Source organism: Peromyscus maniculatus, chromosome 17 (genome assembly GCF_049852395.1).
Source record: "Peromyscus maniculatus bairdii isolate BWxNUB_F1_BW_parent chromosome 17, HU_Pman_BW_mat_3.1, whole genome shotgun sequence".
Classification (NCBI taxonomy): Eukaryota; Metazoa; Chordata; class Mammalia; order Rodentia; family Cricetidae; genus Peromyscus; species Peromyscus maniculatus.
Window position 1 is genome coordinate 27,243,502 of NC_134868.1, and position 6,444 is coordinate 27,249,945.

Sequence of the window (6,444 nt, forward strand, 5' to 3'; positions counted from 1 at the left end):
GAAAGGAAAGATCTATGCAATGGATAAGAGAAAGAAGTGCCAGTCAGCACGCACAGAGAACCCATGCACATGCTTTCTCCTGAAATGAGAGGTTGACGTAGAAAAGTGGGGTCAAGTTTGGAAATGATGTTAGCATCAGGTTGTGGTTCCACTGAATGCCAGGCCAAAGAGCCTTAGCAACATTTTAGGTTAAGACCTAAGAGACTCCATTTGGAATTAGAATTGAGCGAATACTAAGCCTATATTTGTTCTCTGGACATCATTATATATTGTGGTGGTTTGGACTTTTTAAAAAGTGGTTCCATCGCCGGGCGGTGGTGGCACACGCCTTTAATCCCAGCACTTGGGAGGCAGAGCCAGGCGGATCTCTGTGAGTTCGAGGCCAGCCTGGTCTACCAAATGAGCTCCAGGAAAGGCGCAAAGCTACACAGAGAAACCCTGTCTCGAAAAACTAAAAAAAAAAATAAATAAAAAAAATAAATAAATAAATAAAAAGTGGTTCCAAAGGTCATTTGTTGAGGCTTGGTCCCCAGATGTCGGCCCTATTGAGAGGTGATTGGACCATGAAGATTCTAACTTCATCAATGGATTAATCAATTGATGGAGTCATAGCCTGCTTGGAGAAAGCAGGTCACTGGAAATGTCTTTGAAAGTTATATACTGGGTCTCTGACCCCTTTCTCTCTCTCTCTCTCTCTCTCTCTCTCTCTCTCTCTCTCTCCCTCTCTCTCTCTCTCTCTCTCTCTCTCTCTCTCTCTTTCTCTCCTTCCAGCTGTATAAGATGAGTAACTTTGTGACCCATCTGCCAGGATATTCTCGTTCACACAGGCCAGTGATGTAGACTTGAAAGTGCTGTAGCTGTGAGCCAAGATCTGTCTCCTCCACGTTAGTTGTCACAGTAAGGAAACAATCACCATATGCTCCTAGTGTTCACTCCGGACAGTCTCAGAAGACTGCAGCTGAGTGTGTCTCTGTTCCCACCGCAGGGGATTGACTGCATGTAGCAGTTGTTAGACTCTCTTTTAAAAAATAATTTTGTGTGTGTGTGTGTGTGTGTGTGTGTGTGTGTGTGTGTGTGTGTGTGTGTATTGTGGCACACGTGGAGCTCAGAGGACAACTTTCAGGAGTCAGTCCTTTCCTTCCAGCTGGTGCTTGAGGGATCAAACTTGTTCATTAGGCTTGCAGGGTAACTGTTTCCACAAGCTGGGCCATCTCACCAACCCGGTTGTCCGACTCATGCATGAACTATCCATGACCTGTTGGTAGTGTTTCCAAAACAATTAGAAGCCCCAAGCCAGAGTCAGAGAGCCATTCCTTGCAAAATCAGCTAACAGTGGCTCTTGACTATAGGGAGCTGGAGGCTACCTGTGTTTGCCCACACGTTTTTGGTAACTCTACAAGCATTCTGTGTGCTGGTTTCCCTATCTGGCATCTTCTACTTTTCTTCTTTTTTGTTTTTTGAGAGTTTCTCTGTGTAGCTTTGCACCTGTCCTGGAACTTACTCTGTAGCCCAGGCTGGCCTCGAACTCAGAGATCCACCTGCTTCTGCCTCCCGAGTGCTGGGATTAAAGGCGGGTGCTACCACCACCCGGCTATTTCTTTACTTTTAAAATCTTACTGCTGGCCTGGAAAGATGGCTCAGTGGTTAAGAACACTTGTTGCTCTTGCAGAGGACCTGAGTTTTGTTCCCAGCCCCCACATGGTATCCCATAGCCATTCTTAACTCTAGTTTCAGAGAGTTCTATGCCTCCTTTTGACTTCCTTGGGTACCAAGCACACACATGGTACACATCCACACATGCAGGCAAAACACACATTAAAAAAAAACTTTTTAAAGAGAATTCAGTGGAAGGAAAAATAGTTTTAAATTAAGAATTAAATCGATAAACTCAAGAAAATTTTAGAAAAGAGGACAAAATAATTCATCACCTCATCTGTCAGAGGCAAATGACTCTTTAATATTCATCTTTTCTCCGTGTGTGTGTGTGTGTGTGTGTGTGTGTGTGTGTGTGTGTGTGTGAATTATATTATGTGTGAGTTATATCTATATATAAGCTATATACAATGTACGTGTTATGTATGTCAGGTGTCATTTTATGGTCTGCCCTTTCTATATTCAGCATATATCCTGGGAGTTTTTCTCATCTTGCCAAGAGACCTTTAAGAACATGGTTGTTAAAAGCAGATGTGAATGGACCACATTTCCATCAGGAGGTTATGCTCTGAGCTGTCTCCAGGTTGAAGGGTCACAGGAGAGTCCCACCAAGTGTTCCACTAAGAAATGATCAAGGATAGACTGACTTTCAAATATTATACCCCAGAGGCTGGGAGTGGTGTGTGTTTGATGGGGTCTGTATCTCATGGCCCTAGAAACAGATGTTCTCCCTAACCAGGGCTAGAGACCTCATAATCCCCTGAGCCATATATTGAAGAAAGCACGTATCCTGATTTGTTTATACGGTCTCATATATAGTTTCCCCCTGTAGCTACCAATAGTTAACTCCTGAGGTTTGAGTCTACCCACAAAAGGCTTAGATGTTAGAACCTTCGTTCCTCCAGGTGTGAAGGGGTGGGGCTCTGCTGGAGGTGTTTGAGTGAGCACAAGTACAATGGCAATCAATTGCCCACCGGTGTTCACGACAACAAGGTTCACAGCAACACTGCTCCCACCAGTGTTCACGACGACACGGTTCACAGTCATCTGAAGGTGCTGTCCTGGGGATGGAAACCCAAGGCCTGGTGCATGCTAGGCAAGCTCACAAGCAACTGAGCAAGCAGCACCCCAGCTCCTGACTCCCTCTCTAAAGAAGGGCTGGGTGTGGCGGCGCACGCCTTTCATCCCCGTTCTCAGGAGACAGAGGCAGGTGGATCCGTGTGAGTTCCAGCCTGGTCTACAAAGCAAGTTCCAGGTCAGCCAGGGTGGTTACACAGAGGAACTCTGTCTTGAAACAAACAGGCAAATAACATCAACAACAACGAGGTGGAAAAGAAGAAGGGGGACCATTTCTTGTCATGTTCTCTCAAAGGTTTTGAAACAAAACCTTTTTATGTTTTCCTTTCTGTTTTTAGACAAGTTCTTCCTAACTCTCCCAGGCTGGCATGGAACTCACCGCGTAGAAGGAATTAGCTCAAACTCATAGTCCTGCCCCACGTCTGGAGTGTTGGGGTCACAGGTGAGCATGGCACACCTAGCTGTGCTGAAATAAAGTTTTGCTTGGATCAAAGCTAAGCCGGAGGCTTGGTGCGGTGGAGAGATACAAAGTCCACGAACCTCGGAGTCAAGACACTGGAGCCGCTATCTAATCACAGCCCTGACTCGCTAAGACTGCAGGGGAAGGAACCTAAGTCCAGTCCAAAGCTTGAATTCTGACACACAAAGATACAACTGATGGGTTGAAGGGTCTTGCAGATGCAGGGGTTCAACTCCCGATCCGGGAAGACTGCCATGGCACAGCAGGAGAGGGAGAAGATTGAATGGCCCACATTCACAGCAGGCTTGGCCTGTTGAGTCTAGGCTGCCGAGGCTTGTCTACCACTTCCAGTGGAGAGTAGCTGCAACTAAATGAGAAGCCGCTGCTCTGGGCTGGGGAGATTGGCTTAGCCGATAAAGGCGCTTTCTGCCAAACCTGATGGATGACCTCACCTCAATTCTCAGGCCCTATTACATGGTGGAAAGGAGACAACTGGCTCCTGGAGGTTATCCTGTGACCTCCACCCACACCGTGGCAAGCATGTGTATACATACAGGCATATGCCAACTAATAAATACATGCTTAAAGTTTTTTAAAAAGAAGCAAGATGCATTGCTCTGGAGCTGACATCGTTAGGCTAAGGGACCTGTAAGTGGCGTGGGTCAGAGTTTTTGCACAAGCCAAAGATCCCTGGAAGTCAGAAGTGATAAGGGAACGTAGAACTGGCAAATGCCTAAAGGCCTTTGTTGGGTGCTTGGAGCCTGTGAGCTGTGACACAGAGGACTTTGGGAGCCTCCAAGTATACAGAACATCAGGAAAGCTGCCAGCCTGTCTGGGAAGGGCCCAGCTAGGCTGCTTCCCCCATCCCCAGCCTCAGCTTCAGAGATGTTGGCCAACAGTGAACCTATTAATGACCTTCTGATCCAGAATAGTCTTCATGTCCCCTGCCTCTTTCACCCACGCAAACAAATAAAACCTAATCTAGAACCAAGTTTCAGTGGCGGGAACAGGCAGGAAGGATCTTATCCTGTTATACCAGAAGACAGAGCCCTCCCCCTCTCCCCATGTGTATCACCCCAGACTGCTGGTCAAGTGTTGCTTTCACCAGCTTGGCCCAGGACAACTCACTGTGTGTGTTTATCATGACTAGGACGACACACTGTGTGTTTATCATGCCATTTCTTTGAGAATGTGAGAAGGTGCTCCTGCTGCTAGGCAGGTTTGAACAGACATCCTGTGTGTGTGTGTGGGGGGGAGATCATGAAAAGAAGTTTTCTTCTCTCCCCCCCCCCCCACCCCACCTCCCATCCCCGCACCCCGGAGCTGAGGACTGAACCCAGGGCCTTGCACTTGCTAGGCAAGCACTCTACCACTGAGCTAAATCCCCAACCCCAGAAAAGAAGTTTTGAGACAGGGTCTTACTCATAATGTAGTGCAAGCTGACTTGGAACTCACGGCTAGCCTCCTGTCTCAGTATCCTAGTTTGCTTCTCCGGGAGTGTCTGCTAAAATCTGACCAAACACAGTTTGGGAGAGGAGAATGTTTGTTAGGCTTCCAGTCTATTATCCCAAGAAGACAAGGCTAAGGCTCTTCCTCCAGGTAAGAACTTGACTGTGGGAACTGAAGCAGAACCCATAGCGGGCTGCTGTTTCCTGGCTTGTTCTCCCTTGACCCGATCAGCTCCCATTCTTCTCCAGCCAGGGCTCACCCACCCAGGGACTGCACTGCCCACGATGACCTGACCTCCTATGCCAATGAGCAATCAAGAAAATGCCCTGCAGACGCTCCCATAAGCTGATCTGATGGAGGCAAGTTCTCACTTGGGTTTAATCTCCAGCTAACTACTCCCCCAACCCCGAGGGGGAGAGAGAGAGAGAGAGAGAGAGAGAGAGAGAGAGAGAGAGAGAGAGAGAGAGAGAGAGAGAGAATTGTCAGTTTCTCAGCCTAAGCGCCTAGAGAGCAGACTGGCTTCTTTGAGCATTCTATAAAATCCTCAGTAAGCAGTAAGGCCCTGAGGAGATGTCAAGGAGACAGAAACCTTGGAAAGAAAGACTTGGCATGCATGCTCGGCTTTCTCGGGGCTTCACCGTTGTGATGGAGACAAGGCTCAGGCAGCCATCCCCAAACCAGACCAAGGCAGGTTGAAAACAGAGGAAGGGCCCCAACGATGCAGAGGAAGTGAAAAACGGTGAACACGGAGTCCCATTTTCTTCCTGGAATTGCATCGCTCATACTTCCTCAAGCTGTGCAGCTGACAGGAGACTCCAACAACAGCAGCCAGGCTAAGGGACAGGTAGCTTCTAGGAATCTAGAATATACAGTTCTTGTGTTGCCAGGCCCTACGGCCAACACCAGCCTGTGGTCTTAAGCCACCTGATGCACCCTGGACTAACAAACTGGCCTGAGAGCCAGGGACCCCATGAGCAGGACACAGGAATAAGCCACCAATGCAATTGGCACAAGCTTGCGCACATTTAGTTCATGTGACAGATACATCAGGGTCCACCCGGCCCCATCACCAAAGATACCTTCCCTAACACACACACACACACACACACACACACACACACACACACACACACACACACACAAACTACCAGAAGTATTCAAGATTGATCTCCAAGGATGGTCAGAACTTTCGGGAAAGAAATAAGAGAAGGGTAGGTTAATAGGTCTCAAGCCCAAGAAGAGATGGGGTGATTGTTTCCACTGGCCTGAGAGAATAGGAGAGGAAGAGAGCGACAGAGCATGTGTTTAAACAATTAAACTCATGCACGGTAATGGAATTTGGGGTGATGTGTTTTGTGCTTTTGGAAGATGACTGTTTTTTTCTTTCTCTTGTGAAATCGAGTTCAGAATGCATGGCAGGCAATTCCCATTGTCTCATATTTGGCCCAATAGAAATAGTGTCCATTTCCCATGTTAATTTTAAATGTTTTATTTATTTATGGGAGGGCATGTAGAGGTCAGAGGACAACTCTGGGGAGCAAGTTCTCTTCTGCCACCATGACTGGAGGAATGACTGGGTCCCAAGGCCTGAAATCAGGTCATCGGGCTTGGCAGCAAGCACCTTTTCCTGCTGAGCCAGCTCGCCAGCCCTCACAGTAATTTCTTATCTTCATTTCCCATGCTTTTTTTTTTTTTGAGTACTGATCTGTGAATCCTGAGGAGTATGTTCCAGGTATAAGTGACATCAGAGATAAGGACAGGGTAAGATAAAACTCTGGTGGCCAGCGGCAAGGAATGAAGAAATA